Source organism: Erithacus rubecula, assembly GCF_903797595.1.
Source record: "Erithacus rubecula genome assembly, chromosome: 25".
NCBI classification, from domain to species: Eukaryota; Metazoa; Chordata; class Aves; order Passeriformes; family Muscicapidae; genus Erithacus; species Erithacus rubecula.
Genome location: NC_136677.1, coordinates 6,420,082 through 6,435,497, shown reverse-complemented (window position 1 = coordinate 6,435,497; position 15,416 = coordinate 6,420,082). Strand labels below are relative to the sequence as shown.

At 49.3% G+C, this 15,416-nt stretch overlaps 1 protein-coding gene across 5 annotated transcripts in view; it reads left to right on the top strand.

Moving 5' to 3' along the window:
* ARHGAP32 (Rho GTPase activating protein 32) overlaps positions 1-15,416 on the top strand; it is a 236,236-nt gene that overhangs the window by 180,080 nt on the left and 40,740 nt on the right. Inside the window, exon 1 of one of the 5 annotated variants that reach the window (XM_079326644.1) lies at positions 8,060-8,150. The exons of the other annotated variants lie outside the window; for them this stretch is intronic. The gene's annotated coding sequence lies outside the window, so the exon portion shown is untranslated. Of the gene's footprint in view, positions 1-8,059; positions 8,151-15,416 lie in introns of those variants that run through there. 5 annotated transcript variants of the gene reach the window in all.

Here is a 15,416-nt window from a genome sequence, read left to right as displayed (position 1 = left end):
TAACTTTGTCCTCTCTTGCCTTCTGTCTGTCCCTGTGCCCCCTCCCTGGACCCTGATTATCAGATTTGGAGATGGATAATGTAAAACCAGGCTCTGCATTTGTTACCGAGGCTCTGAACCAGTCCCTCCTGAGCTCAGGTAGAGCCTGTTCTGTGCCATCACTCTCTGTTCTAACCATGGCTAACCCTGTTTGTGGTAGCAATAACCACTCACTAACCCCTAGGCTTGCTGGCAGTCATTTATTTATATACAGTGACTAGATGCAGTGTAATAAATAGTGAAGTAGAGAATTATTGATTTCTTTTTGTATTTAAACCTGTGAGGTAGAAAAGCCAGTTCTGAGAGCCCATCTTCTTAAGGGCAGATTATCTGACCCAGTGAGTGAATCCAGATCTTAGGTGATGCTTGTCACACCTGGGCCTTGCCTTGTGCACACTCTGCAGTATCAGCAGCCTTCATGTGGGTGTTAATCTGTGTATCAGAAATCAGCTTCTTTCCCCCCCCCAGCTGCCGCCTTTCTAAATATAAAACACTCTTCTTTTCCCAGGCTTTCAATTTGTGCCTCACTGTGCAGAGTTTGCCAAACCATGTCTGTGACCACGCTCTGGAGGGAAGAGCTTGCTTGAATAAGAGAGTGAAGAAATGTGGTTAAATATATATATATATATATATATATAGTATTATGGCAATGGAAATGACCCTCCTGTGTGCCCAGTGCATTGGGAGAGCAGAAAACAACTGTGTGGTGTTGTCATTGCCATGACAACGTGGCTGTTGCTTGTCAGAACTGGCACTAGGTAAAATTAAAGTGTTCCAGTGGAACTGAGGAGCTGAGATGTGTCCCTGGTACATTTTATATAATTAAGCATTTGATCCTCAGTTATTGAGAGGTATTGGACAACAGACATTTCAATTTATTTGCTTGTTGTGTTCATCCTGGGACTTCTGTTTCCCTGGATCTCCTAAGTGCTTGGAAAGAGGCTGTAGGTGGATTTGAGGAGAGGCAGAGCAGCAGTGTGTGGGAGCTTTATTTCTAGCCATGGCTTGGCACCAAGGCAAATGCTGCAGTTCTTGCACAGGCTTCAGTCAACATTGTCCTGTGTCCCTTTGTTCCCCCCATTCCCTTGGGGTTGGGGTTGAACTGCACCTTCCTAGAGCTCATCCCAAGCTGTTCTTTGGGTTAAATGAGCAGGTTATTATTGGATATTTGACATCAAAGCAATACAGCCAGTCAGAGCTCATTTGAATCCTGCTATCCACTAAACCACAGAATCATGGAATCCCCTGTCCTGGACTCACAGAGATCATCCAGTTCCACTCCTGGCCCTGCACAGACACCCCAAAATCCCACCTTGTGCCTGAGAGCATTGTCCAAATGCTCCTGCAGCTCTGGCAGCTTTGGAGCTGTGACCATTCTGGGCAGAGGAAGAACCTTTTCCTGGTACCCAGCAGCACTGGTGGAACAGTTCAGTTTATGAAGGAGCCAGTGCTGGTGCAGTTGGGTGACTGAACTGCTTGGTAGTGCCAGGCATCTCTTCTAATTGTATTTGAACTGATTGCAAATCTTCTTGTAGCTTAGGTATAAAGCTCTGCTTCTGCTGCAGTCCTTATCTGGATTCTTACTGTACCTTTTCCAGTCATCACAGGGGGATTTATTCTTAAACTAGGCTTTAGGGCTTTATTTCACTCCCATCAGAAGTGCTGAAAGCTTGCTTTAAAAAAAAAATAGTATTTTGCTGGTACTGTGAATCTTGGATACATTAGGAATGCCAAGCTTCACCTTCAATAATTGTGTCGTTTTGCTGGATTTCAGTGCAGTGAGCTCTGGAAAGTGCTTATTTACCCTGAACTGCTGCAGTACCTGGTTTTAGGAGAAGGGGATTTATTGCAGGGACTGCCCAGGACTATAAGACTGTTTAGTATTTTTAAGTCTTTAAATCTGCAGATCAGAACTGCAGCAGCATTTTCCTGAGTTTTTAATTTCCTTGGAGTCTTTTTCTCTTTGCTATTCCTCCCTTGTTTCAAGCAATTCGTCTTTTGTTCCTTCCCATTTTTTTTTTGGCAGAAAGGGATGAGAGCTGTGGGCTGATCTGTGGAAGTGCTGCTAAATAGAGGATTCATCTGGTCCTTTATGAAATTTGCACCATAAAATCTGTGATTCTGCTGGAAAAGTAGGAGTTGAAGAGAACAGCTTCCTGAGCCTGTGTGCAGGGAACAGACATGGCAAGAATTCTGTTCCCTGGGCAAGTAGGAATGGGATGTAGGAGCATCCCAAAAGCAGCAGCAGCATCTGTCCTGCCTGGGATGAAGTTGCTTGCAGCCCTCTCTGTGGGACTGGACTTGGAGAAAGTCTGTGCTGCAGCCAGCCAGCACCATGTGTGTTACCCTGCTGCTCCAGCAGTAATTTGGGAGAAGGAACCATCAGGGCTCTGGGTCTGGGTCTGCTGCTCCCCTCTCCCCACAAGAGCAGGATGCTCTTGGCATTCCATGGAAGCACAGCATTCCCAGGTGTGCAGCTGAAGCTGTGAATTATCTTCTCAATGTCCTGTTTCCCTTTTGCAAGGGGGTGGGGTTTGGATGTTCCTCTAGACCTGCATGAAAATCCACCTGAGGGTTCTGCATAGTGTACCATGGTAGGAGCTGCATACACACAGGATAGCAGGGAATTGCAGTTTTGGGAGTTCTTTACCAAACTGGGACAAAGAGTGGATTTACAAGGAGCAGGTATTAGAGTTACAAAGTGTCAAATATTCTTCCTGCACCCTCTGTCTCATGGGGACATGTTTTTATTTGTAACTTGGTTTTGCCTTTTGCCTTCAGTGGCAAATCTGAAACACTTTTCCTGTCCACCTAAACAAAATCTCCAAGCCTTGGCTAACTCCTAAGTGAGAGACAAGCAGGAATTGTATTTCACAAAGTTCCTAAGGATGCAGAGCATTAGGCAGTCAGTGTATTTCTTCTTGCTCTGTAATCCTTTAATCCTTTAACGGTGCAGATGTTTCTGACAGTGGCAGTGAGAGCCAGGAGTGCACTTTGGCAGTGCTTTAGGGGCAGCCTTGGCTGTTCCTTACCCCACACTGAGGAGTTTTAGGTGATGTTGATGCAGTATTTGCAGTGAGAACAAATCCATGTTTCTGTGACATTTCCTGGGTGCTATGGAAACTGTCTGGGTGGTTCTCAGGAAGTTGTGAGTGAGTTGCTTGACATTTTCAAGAGGCTTGGATTTGAAAGCCTGGAGTGGAAAAGGAGGATTTGAGATTTAGTGCTATGTCTGCAGGTCACAGGGGAAGCTGGGGCAGGGCAAGAGATCCATCCTTTGGAGAGAAGCTGGACTGAAACAAAAGGGACCCTCAGGCTCAGGGACCCAGGAGCAAGAGAAAGGTACCCTTTGGTCCTGATGTTTCAGTCATATCCTCTTTGCTTTTTTAGCTGAACTCCAAGAGAGTTTTCTAATATATGAAGGCCCTTCTGGAGCCCTCTCAGCTCTGAGGGAGTGGATCCTGTGTCCCCTCAGAAAGTGCCATGAGTGCAAAGTCACTGGTCCCAGGACAGTTGGTGGACACCAGCATTGTCCTGTGGGACCATCAGGGGCAGGCTGAGCCTGGGGATGCCTCAGGGACCTTCTGCCTTCTCTGAACAATCCCAGTAAGGCACAGGTGGAGTGTCAGTCAATGAGCCTCTGTGTCCAGCCCCCAAGTTTGCATTCAGGTTTCCCTGGCATCACTGAGTCTCCTGGAAGTATGGAAAAGATCCCACACAGAGCTGGCACAAAAAACCCCATCCCTGCCCACCCCAATCCCCTGTCAGGATCCAGGCTCCTGGCTTAGGAGCCATTTAGCAGCTCTGGGGAGCAAGGGGAGCAGCAGAGCTCTGCCACTTGAGGAGCATCCTCTGCTCCATCCCAGCATATCCTACAACATCCCCACTGGGAGGCACTGCTGGTGCAATTACAGAACTGGAAATTGGCCTGCAGGCACAGGGAAATGCCTGGAACACAGGTAGAGGGAAGAGGCAGATTCATTCCTGTGTTCCCTACAGTGCAGTTTCTCTGTGTGTGTGGTCACCAAGGCTTTGGAAAGGAGCTGAGCCCATAAACAAACAGCTTCAGGCATCTCACACTTTGACAGGCAATTTTGTGGTGAGCCTTGGCCTTTCCTGGGAAATTCTAATTGGAAAAGAAGAGGAACAAGTGTGGTGTGTGGATCTGTGCAGAGTCTGTACACATCAGTTCATGAATAATTGCATAGATCTGTGTTCTGTGCAGGTAAGAAAGAGCTGTGTTTGTGTCTGTTATGGAAACCTTTTCTGTTTGAGAGGCTGCATCCCCCAAAATAGGCTGAGTAGTGTGAAGCAAAGCAGTGAAACTTGGCTGAGTGCAGAGTGTTGGAGGCACCAATGTGCTTTAATAAGGCCACTTTCCTTTTCCCTTGTTCTATGCTGCTTTCTCACTCTGCCTGCTCTCCACTTACTGAGATTGGGGGGGGCTGTTATTTTTAAACAAGATGGTTTTTTCCTTTCTCACAAGCTCTGTCAAAATGGGACTTAACTGTAATAATAGTTGGCTTAGCAAAACTCTGCAGTTATGCTAAAAGCTCTGAAATAATGGCAAGAGGGAATTTGTTCTGCTCTGCTTTCCTTCTTCTTTTCTCCTGAATAATTCTGTAAATTAGTGTGGGAGTCAGACTGTAGCTTGAAAGTACTTCAAGCAGCTTTAACTATAAATGATGGCACAAAGTTCTGATCTCTTCTCTGGCCTTTGAATTTTTTCAAGGGTCATGCCAGTGCATAGCTCAACTCTCCCATTAAAACCTGGTCCTGGGAAGTTCATAAAGGTTACACCACCATCCCTCTGTGCACAAAGACTTCATAAATGGAGTAGCTGGAATATTTTTTTTTTTCCAAACCATGACAGACCATGGCTTCATCCACCACATGGTAGCACTGTGCCCAGAGCAGCTGTGGCTGCCCCTGGATCTCTGGCAGTGCCCAAGGCCAGGCTGGACAGGATTTGGAGCAGCCTGGGACAGTGGGAGGTGTCCCTGCCATGGCAGGGGTGGGGCTGAATGAGCTTCAGTTTCCAACCCCTTCTGGGATTTGGTGATTCCATACTCTGTGGCATGAGATACCTGGATGTCAGATCTGGTTGTTGTCAGCTTTGAATCAGATCCAGTCATTTTAAGGCATTCCATGCCATGATGTTCAGTTCTGTTGGTTTTTTGACACCCTACTCTGCTTTCATCTATAGTTTCTCAGCAACACCCCTTGTTTTTAAAGGGGTTTTTGTTTATTTATTTTGTGTGTGTGTGTTTTGGGAGCAGCTGACTGCAGGATAAATCCAGCTGAGTAAGAAGCAGCATTGGAAAAATCCTGACTGTCCAACTCCTAATGATTGCTTGAACCTCCTTCAAGGTTACATTTGCAAAACAAGAAAGTGGAAGAAGCTACAGGCTGCACTAATAACATTCTCTGGGTTGCTTTTCCTTTCCAGTTCTTCTCTCTGAAATAACTTTTTATGGATAGGGGAACTTGAGGATTGAGTTTTTGACAGGCACATGGATGGACCCTTTTTTCTGTTGTTTCAAGTGCTTGGGTTTCTTAGCTGAGAGTAAAAGGTATTGTCTGCCTCCTCTGCTCCATGGCAAGCAGACCAACTCCTCAGGAGTGGGGAATGCATCTCTTTCACTTGCTTAATTAAAAAAAAAATAAATAATGCTTACAATTGTCAGGCAAAGGAAATTAGAACAAAAAATGAGAGTCGTGATTTTTTTTTTATTTCCAGTCAAATATTCAGAAGCAGCAAAAGACATCACAGAAGTGTTCATTGCAGTGGAGAGCAGGACCCCTGTGCAGGTGCAGAAGGTCTCAGGTGCAGAAGAGTCACGTCTTGGTTGCTCAGGTTTCATTTCTAAAAGAAAGGCAGTTTCTAAGAAGGATTAAAGATTTTCCTTTACAGGAAACAAAGTGCAAATGGGGGAAAGGTGTGTCATTGTACACCAGGTAGTAAAACACCTCCTCAGAGCAGTAAATGCAAAGGTAAAACCCAAACCTGAAGCTGAGGCAGCTCTGTGTTATTGAGGATGCAGCTGTTACATTCCTGCTCTAATTAGCAAAAATAGGATTGGGCAACTCCTGGCCAGAGTTTGAAACTGGGCACCAGCAAAGTGTGTGAATGGGGGGACCACCAGCCTTGAAGGAGCCTTCCTAGCCAAGCCTGGCCTCGAGTAAAAAGAAATGCATTTATATAGGGAGCATACAACACATCCTGTCAGCTTTGGGCAGCTCAGTGTTACTGCTCTGAAGTCCTGACTGCTGTTTGGAATTGTATGTGCATTTTGCATGTTAATTTGGAATAGCATTGCTTCTGCTCTATTCATCTGTGTGGGGATTTTCCCAGCTTTGATCAATGGGTTTGATAGGAAGAACATTCCCAGAATGGTGAGCTGCTACCAGGGAGAAGGGTTTGTGCTTGTAATTATTCAGAGAGAAATGGATTTAGGGGTCGTGCTTGGCTGCTGAGGTAAACCCTGGTGTGATAGTGAGCTCCTTGTCCAGGCCAAACAAGTCCAGCAGTGAATACCAAGTGTAGGGAGTAGCTGGAGAACAGGATTGTCAGGAGATGTGAGTCAGCAAACTGTTTTGAAAATAGCACAGAGCAGAAAGCATGAGCACCCAAAGAAATGAGTTTTCCCCTTCTGCTTATCAAGATGTCTTCAGATGGAGAGACAAATTCTTCCCTAATCCTTCTGACCCTGAGGTTGCCCACCTTTAGCAGGCAAGCCCACATTTTACAGTGAGTGACAGCAATTACTGGGATTGATGTAGTGGTGCTAATGGGGGAGCAGCACAATGACCTTATCCCCCAAACCTGCAGTAAAGGCACAAGGTCACAGCTTCACTGGCACTAGGAAAAGCCTTGGCTGAGGCTCCCTGCCCTCCTGGCTCTTGTCCCTGCTCCAGGTGCTGGCCGAGCCTGAGCAGGGATGGCAGTGCTGGGGTGGGTTGAGTCCCAGGGTCTCTGTGCTCTGCCCTGGGCTGGAGCTTGCTGGAACTGGGTCACTGGGAAATGATCCTGTCATTTGGCTTTGCTTTCCAACAGCAGAACTCCCAGAGAGTTTCTAATTGGGTTTGTTTTCAGTGATCTGACCATCGATTCAGTTCAGTGCAAACAGTGGAGGGGGCATTGCTCCTGGATGTCACTAGCAGGGACACGGTCCCCAGGGCCCTGGGCCAGCCTCTGTCCCCTCTGCAAGCTGGGACACGCTTGTCTGAGCACCCAGGCGTGCCCAGTGTCCCTCCCTTCCTCTGGACACGCCGAGACACATCTGCAGCGTGGCCTCGGGATCTGCAGGGGAGCAGTGACTGGGGGTAGGGATGGGGGCACAGATGTGCCCCTGAGCTCTGTCCTGCTGGGGCTGGGCTGTGGCCCTCACCAGTGTCCTGGGCAGTTTTTGTGGAGTGAAGGAGCAAGGAAGGAGGAGGTGGGTAAAGGTGAGTGCAGCTTTGCTGGCCGGTGTGTTTCCTGCAGGTGCTGACAGGCCGAGGGAGTGGCACTGGGCTGTCCCCATGGCGGAGGTTACATGGAGCAAAGGCAGCGACCAGATTGTCACAGAATCCCAGATGGGTCAGGCTGGAAGGGACCTCAGAGGGTCACCAGGTCCCGGCTCCCTGATCCGGCAGGGCCATCCCAGAGCACAGCATTGTGTCCAGTGGCTCTGGAATAGCTCCATTGAGGGACACTCCACAGCCGCTCTGGACAATCTGTTCAGCGCTTGATCACTGCTCGGGGAAGTTTCCTCTCACCTTCGGCTGGAACTGCGCGTTCCTCTTATTGCACAGCCTGATTCATCTTCTCAACACCCCCTTTTTAGATGTTTGTGTCTGGCATTTTGTTAGGTATTTTAGACCTTCTCCAGACGAGCAGCCGTGTGCTGCCCTCCGTGCCGCCCCGGGCACCCCGCGCCCTTTGCCCGGCCCGGGAGGGGCGGCGGCGGGAGGGAAGCGGGGAGGAGGGAAGGAAGGAGGCACCTGCGGAGGAGGAGCCGGGGAGGGGCTTGGCAGAGCCGCAGAGGCTGCGAGGGCCGGCGGAGGCGAGCGCAGCCCGGCTGGGAGCGGGGCCAGCCAGCGGGACACCCGGCCGGGAGCGGGGCCAGGTGAGCAGCGATGGCCGGGCCGCCCGGCCCGGGGCGCGGGCACGGCGCGGGGGTGTCTGCGCCACTTGTTGCTTAGTAACTTGCCAGGTACTCAATGTCTGTGCGGGGAATGGGTGCCTTTGGATGAGGATTCTTTTTTCCCGGTGGTGGTGGTGCGTCGGGAAGGAGGCTCTTGGTACATTACACTGGATGTTGGGCAGGAATTGTTCCCGGGCACAGGTGCCCAGAGCAGCTGTGGCTGCCCCTGGATCCCTGGCAGTGCCCAAGGCCAGGCTGGATGGGGTTTGGAGCAGCTGGGACAGGAGAAGGTGTCCCTGCCATGGCAGGGGTGGCCCTGGATGGGCTTTAAAGTCTATTCCAAGCCAAACCGTTCCATGATTTGGTGGTACTTGGCACCGCCTGGTTGTGCCCAGGGGCGCTGGGCTGTGCTGGGTGTCAGAGCTGTTCCTGCACGGGGGGATGCTCTGGGGTGCTCAGGTGCCTCCCTGCCTGGGGTCTTGTTTCCAGCCAGGTAGAATATACCTGGTGTCAGGAATGTCTCTCTCATCCCTGGCTGCTGCTTACAGACCTGTGCTTCTGCAGTGGGAGAAGATCCTCGGGGATCCGTGCCCCTGGGCAAGTTCTCTGGCTTGGTCACCAAGTACCGATTAAATTCACATACTTACTCCTCTCCCCCTCCTTGTTAATTGTTTACTTTTGTTTCCCTCTAACTGATCTCTGCCTTGAGGTTTCTATTCCACCTTGCTCCGCACTGGGTCCATGGCTGTAAACGGTTTTATTGGATTTGTTCTTGGGTCATGAGGGTGTAGCAAACTGGAGCTGTTAAAGGGAGCCTGTTTCATGTCCAGGATCATTTGAGAGAGGGTCCCCAGCTGGGTCCCAGCAGGGAAGGAATTCCAGTGTGCAGACCCCCGTACCCCAGCCATGGTGCTGGGGCTGCAGGGTTGGAATTCAGTGCCTCCCTCTCAGATGTGTACCTCCCTCCCAAAGAGGCAGCTGACAGAGGGAAATGTCTACAATTTAAATTTCAATAGATTTTTGCATATCCACTTTATCCTTTTGTCTTCCCTCCCTCCCCAGACTGGCACATCCCTAAGCATTAATATTATCGATGCTGTGGTCGGGAGAAAGGGGCTTCCTATTGAAAACAGACAGCCTGTTGTTTGCTGGAGCCCTGGGGCAGGGAATGCACACTCTGGAAAATAAAATTCCCAGGGAGAGACGTTACTGTGATCACAGTAGACACTTTGCAAGTAGCCACGGCTCGTCTGTTCATATTTGTTCAGAAAACCTCCTAAAAGCCAGAGCCCATTTTAAGGACTAAATGCCCTGCAGCATCTGATTATTTGTGACAGAGAAGACAGGAGGCCTTTCCTTTCCACTCTTCCTTTGTTCTGGGCACCATACAGGCTTGATAAAAGAAGCTCATTTGAAATCAAAGCCCTGCAGTGGGAAGTGAAAGGAAAAGAATATAAAGCAGGCAAAACAATACATTATCTGCATTCCTAAGTCTTAAAAAGCAGATTTAATTCACCTCAAATCCCCAAACTTTTACATCCAATTTTCACTTTCAGTGAAGTTTTTTGCACTTCTTTAGTTGTGCAAGGAGGATTCATATGAAAACGTAATTTTTATCCTCTTATAGCTGTTGTATTTTTCTTGAGCTGTATAAAGTGACTGTAATGTGAGTGAAAAGTGTGGTCATGCTCTTCAGTATTTTTTTCGTTTCCACTCCAGGTGAGTGGAAACTTGACTTCCAGAGGCAGAATCGTCTCAGGGCTGGATGCAGGGGTTAATAGCTAAAGTATGAACAGTTTGGGAAGTCAGGGCTGTAAACAGGAGAAGAAGCAGGGCCTGTCAGTCTGGAAGGCTAGGACACTGCAGCTCAGAAGTGACTGCTCTGGGCTGCACACACCTGCCCTCGGGCCAGTGAAAATGAGAGAGGCTTTGGGAAGGGACTGGGAGAGTAGCAGGGATGTTCCCTGGCATACTGGGGCTGCCACCTACCTTAGGACAGCCTGTAGGCAAGGACTGAGGCAAAAACTGTGCCCTGGGCATCGGGAACAGCGAGGCACTGTGCCTTGGCCCGGGCCTCCTTCCACGTGGGATCCAAGGGGTTTGTTCTACCCCGTGCCTTCCCAAGGCCTTATGTAAGAGCAAACACCCTCTTGCTGTGGCTTTGGGCTCCATCTGCCAAGCTCCTGAGTATTGCACTGGGGTGTTTGTTGGCTGCTGTCAGATCCTTTCCATGGCTCTCCTCCTCCCAGCGCCGGGCTGGAGGAGCGCGGTGCTGCCGGGCTGATCCACACTGGGGCTGATCCACACCTGGGCTGCCTTGGGAAGGCTCTGGGCTGCCTGCCTGTGTCCAGAGCATTTGATGTGATGCAGGGCAGCTTGGGTTACTGTCAGGTTTTGGAAGATCTCCTGCAGTGCTGCTGCCGCTTGCAGGATTGCGTGGGCCAGGCTCGGCTGAGCTGCAGCTCCACGGGGCTGGTGGGAAGTGTTTTAATCAGGGAAGGAGCTGCATGGAGCATAGCTGGGCTGTGAACTGGGCACAGCAAAGGCACTTTGCCTTCAACAGAGTGTGAGTTTGGGAGCAGTCAGCTGTTGACTTCTCTGAGGCCATGGCCGCTGGGGTCGGGACAAACAAATGTTTGGTTTAGGCTGTCCTAAAGAGAGGGTGAGGTTGTCCATTAGGCAGTTCCATCTGTGTGGATTTAGCAGCTCCAGTCACCTCCAGCAGGGAATGTGTGGCATTGCTGTCACTGTCTCTCTGTGGATCACATTCCTGTTGGTGATGACTGGTGAGTTGGAGAAGCTTCTGGCAGAGATGGCCCTGCTCTGTTGTCACCTGATGCCCAGGTGACACTGAGCATTCTTCCGTTTCTCCCTGGGGTGCAAGTGTCTGCAGAGTTATCTAGCACAGGGTGCTGCTTCTTGGTGTTCATGCTTACCCTTAATGCTGCTGCCCCAGCTGGGTTCTAGAAATTCCTTTAGCCAGTAACACCCTTCATGGGCCACATCACCACAACCTTTGGGGTCGTTCTGAAATTGGGTTTCTTCTCAAACCATGTGAATTGTGTGTCAGAGGTACCCTCCAGTCACAGTGTCACATTCTCTTCAGTGGGAATGAAGTGTTGCACACAGGCACGTTTTGTTGTCAGATCTCACAGCTTTGGGTGTGGTGTGTGCTTGGCCACGGGAGGTTAAACAATCCTGATGTGCCAAAGTGAATTGGGTGGGAGGCTGACACTGTCTCCCTGATGGGCAGGTCTGGTGTTCAGTTCTGCCTGTGATGGTTACCTGAGTCAGAGCAGCCTTTCTAAAGACTTTCCTCAGTCTCCAAGGTAGATGTGATAAGCAAAAGGACTGCCTTAAGCTCTGCTAGAACACAGATATTTAGCTAGAATGAAAGAGAAAAAAGATATTTCAAGTGTCCCTCTGGTTATTTTTCTCCTAACTCCATGTTTTCCAGTTTGCTCCTCTTGTCTCCCAGTTTTGCTGCTGGCCCTGTGACCTCTTTGTGTCAGCTGAGCTGCTGACCCCACTGCCACGTGTGCTAAACCTCTATCGGTTTGTTTTTGCCTCCCAGTCCTCTTCCAGGTTGGGCATCTAATAACTGGTTTCCTTTGCACCACAGCCTCATTCATCATTATTTCCTCCCTCAGTGCCTGTCCCAGCCTGTCCCTGCTGCATCATCACTGGGACTCTGTTAGTCAGCACTGTTGTTTTTTTCTAAAATACAATTTAAACTTGTTAATAGAATTAATAGATTGACCTTGCTGGCCCTGGAACCTTTGAAACCTCTCTCATGTCTCTGTTAGCCTTCAGCTACATAAATACCTGATTTATATCTTCTGGCCATGGACCACTGCCCTGGGGCAGGTGTGCTGTCCTTCAGAGATGCATTCAAAGATGTCCTGGGGTCTGTTTGTTCAGGAGGTCAGGTTGTATCATCTCAGTGCACCATTATTGCCTTAGATTCTGTGCAAAGATCAGTCATGTCTTAAGGCTGGGAAATAGCACAGATTTCTTGGTACCAGACATGGGTGATAGACTTTTGCATCAGACTAACCTGGTGGTTATCATTCTTAAGCCATTGCAAACACACAAAAAAATTGGCAGAAGAGCACAGGAAGAGGATGTTGTCCATTAGCTCCTGGTTCATGTCTGTGTTTTCTCATGGCCATAAAGAAACTTCTTGGCAATTCACACTGTTGATGATCCTCGTGCACCACATGTGATTTTTGTTAAATGGAAGTAGCCACTATGCTGGTAGCTTTTGGATTTGCAGTGTCCTGTTTCTGGCAGAGGAGTGACCAGACCCAGATGCAGCAGAAGCTGAAGGAATTGTGTAATTGAGAGTTGCCAGCCTGGTGGATCTCTGGTGCCAGATATTCCTGTGCTGACCAAGGGGAGCCAACCTGGGCTGAGGACTGCTGTTGCCAGGGATGGGGAACAGCTGGATTTGTGCTGAGGTCATTGCACAGACTCTGCCCAAAGGATGGCTGCAGGAGCCTGGGCAGATGCAAGACTTGCAGCTTCCTTATTACCAGGCTTTGTGAATAAACAGCACCAGCTCTTATCAATGACCTACTTTACTCTCCATATATGTGGGGCTCTCGTGGTAGCTGGAAATCTCTCCTGATTCTTGTCTTAGTTAATTTGAATGGTTTTTATCAAATGACACTAAAATCAATCACCTTTAACGTATTTCTTCACTTCAGAGCCCAGCCTTAACTGATGGCAGCCTGGCACAAGAGAAATGCTGCAGGATCAGAAAACACACATTTATTTTGCTCTTGTTTGTGACAAACCAGTCAGTACACATTTATGAAAGTTATTGGAGATAGAAAGATATTTTTAGACTCTCATATCTATGGAATTTAAAATTATCACTTGAAAATCTTTATACCTGCTAAGTGAGCCCAGTATAGAGATTAGTGAGATTATTGCTGTGTTGGTTGGTCCTTCTTCAAACCCAGCATCCTGTTCAAGGACTAAGGGATGGTGCTTGGTGATGCGTGGTTCCACATTCTGCTTGGGGTTTTTAGGGCTGTGTAAATGAGCTTCCAAAATAGAATGTGCTGTGGCAGGAGGGAAGGAGGAAAGTGTCTTGTTGCTAAGGAACATGACAGAGAACTGGGAGATGTGACTCAGTTCTTGGCTTGGTATCGTTTCTGCTTGGTGAGATGTGGGTCTGCAGAGAGGGTTTTTCCAAGTGTGAGGGGATGGATACTGAGTGTACTGGCAGATGTTTTCAGGAGGGGTCAGGATACTGATGCTGTGTGGGGACTGGCCTCACTCAGCTCCCACCCTTCAGTGGGGTCCTGAGTGTGCAGAATCAGGAAGGAGCACAGGGAATGTGTGGCAAGAACAACCCCAGCTCCTCTTCTCCTGATTCCTGGTGCTGCTCTTTTTTTTTAGAAGAGTCTGTTGCTTCTTCTCTCCTGCAGCAGTTTAATTTTAGAAGAGAATGGCTCTGGAGGGACTAATAGCCTGGAAAAATTTTGCCTGGTTTGCTGTAAATCTCCCTTCAGAGAGGATGAATTTCACTTTTGTTTTGTAATGCTTTTCTGTATGGCATTCCCACACCTTTTCCCATCTTTGATTTTGTGCCTGCCAGTGCAGTTTGCTGATTGCTGTGGAGCTCTGCAGCCACATGTGTTGTTGCTTTGGTCTGAGCACCAGGCTCCCAGCGGGGGCCAGCTGGGTGCTGTGACCTGTAAAATCACTGGAAATAACAGAGGCAAACAGGCTGCCCATGTGCTGGGAATGTGGGTCAGCAAACACCCTCAAGATTATTCTCTTGGAGTCCAGGTTTGCAAACCCTGCATCAGAAAACATGGTGCTCTAACCCTGAGAAGGGGATTTCATCAAACCCCACATATGAATGCTGCCAGCAGGGAATGGGACAGGTGCTCTTGGCTCGTGGGGCAGGGGCTTGTTTGCCCTTGGCAAGGGCTAATGAGGCTGCAGGGAACAGGCAGGGAGTTTGGGAGGGTGTCCTGGAGGAAGCTGCCTTTGCCCTGGATGGAGCTTGGACCAGCCTGCTCTAGTGGAAGGTGTCCTTGCCAGAGGCAGGAGTTTGGAGCAAGATGAGCTTAAAGGTCCCTTCCAGCCCAAACCACTCTGGGATTCCGAGTTTACAATGTGTTGCCAGGTCACCATTTGCCTGGGTGTCCCCTGGCCTCTGGGATGAGTCAGCTGGGAGATGCTGCCCTGCTGCAGGGTTGTGTTTTGTTCTCGAGCCTTTGCCTCATGGGACCTTTCTTGCTGAGCAGAGCAAATCTGGGGACACAGTAAGGCTGTGTTTGTTTGTTAAAAGTTTTTCCTGTTTTTTTTCTGTGATCCAAAGCCAAGGAATCAGAAGGAGCCAGTGCTCTTTGCCATCCTACTTTTCCTTCTGTGGGCAGCACTTTGGGCACTTAAAATTAAATATTGCAGTGATCTTGGGAAGGATTTTGTGGCCAGACATCACTCGTGGAGTTTGGGCTGAGCCACGTGGTGGTGTTGGAGTGTGCTGTGAGTCCCAAATAACTGCATCCCTAAGGAATCCATGGGACCCAGGAGGGATCAGGACCAGGGGGAGCAGGTCAGTTCTGGGCAGTCTCACCTGGGCTGGCCCAGCTCTGCCCTAAGAGCATCAAGGGCAGCAGATTATTCCTAATCCAAGTCACGTCAGTGGCTCAGCTCAGCCTGAGAGAACAGTGTGGGGACACCCAGGAGTGCCACCATGGGCTGAACTCCTGGTGTGGGGACACCCAGTAGTGCCACTGTGGGCTGAGTGAGCTCCTGGTGTGGGGACACCCAGGAGTGCCACTGTGAGCTGAGCTCCTGGTGTGGGGACACCCAGGAGTGCCATTGTGGGCTGAGCTCAGGAATTCTCAGCAAATCCCAAGGAGTCCCTGTGACCTTCCAGGAGGGTGAGTTGGGCTGTCCAGGAGTGTGAAGGTGATGAAGAGCTGATCACAGCTCTCCAGTAAAGCTGCAGAAAGCATGTCCTGAGGGTGAAGGAGTCCCACTGTTAATGAAGTGAGTGTTATTTAATAGCTTTTAGCAGTGTCAGGGGGATTTGGAGCTTCCCTTGCACCACCAGTGCTAGTGGTGTAGCATCAGCAGCACTGTCTGATTCATAAATACTCCTGGGGAAGGCACTGGGCAGCTTCCCAAAGCCACAATGAACTACCTGGCACAAGGATCCCTTTTCCTTTCCCCCCTTCCCACCCCGTAAAGCCTTTGGCCAGCACAGTTATGACAGCAAAG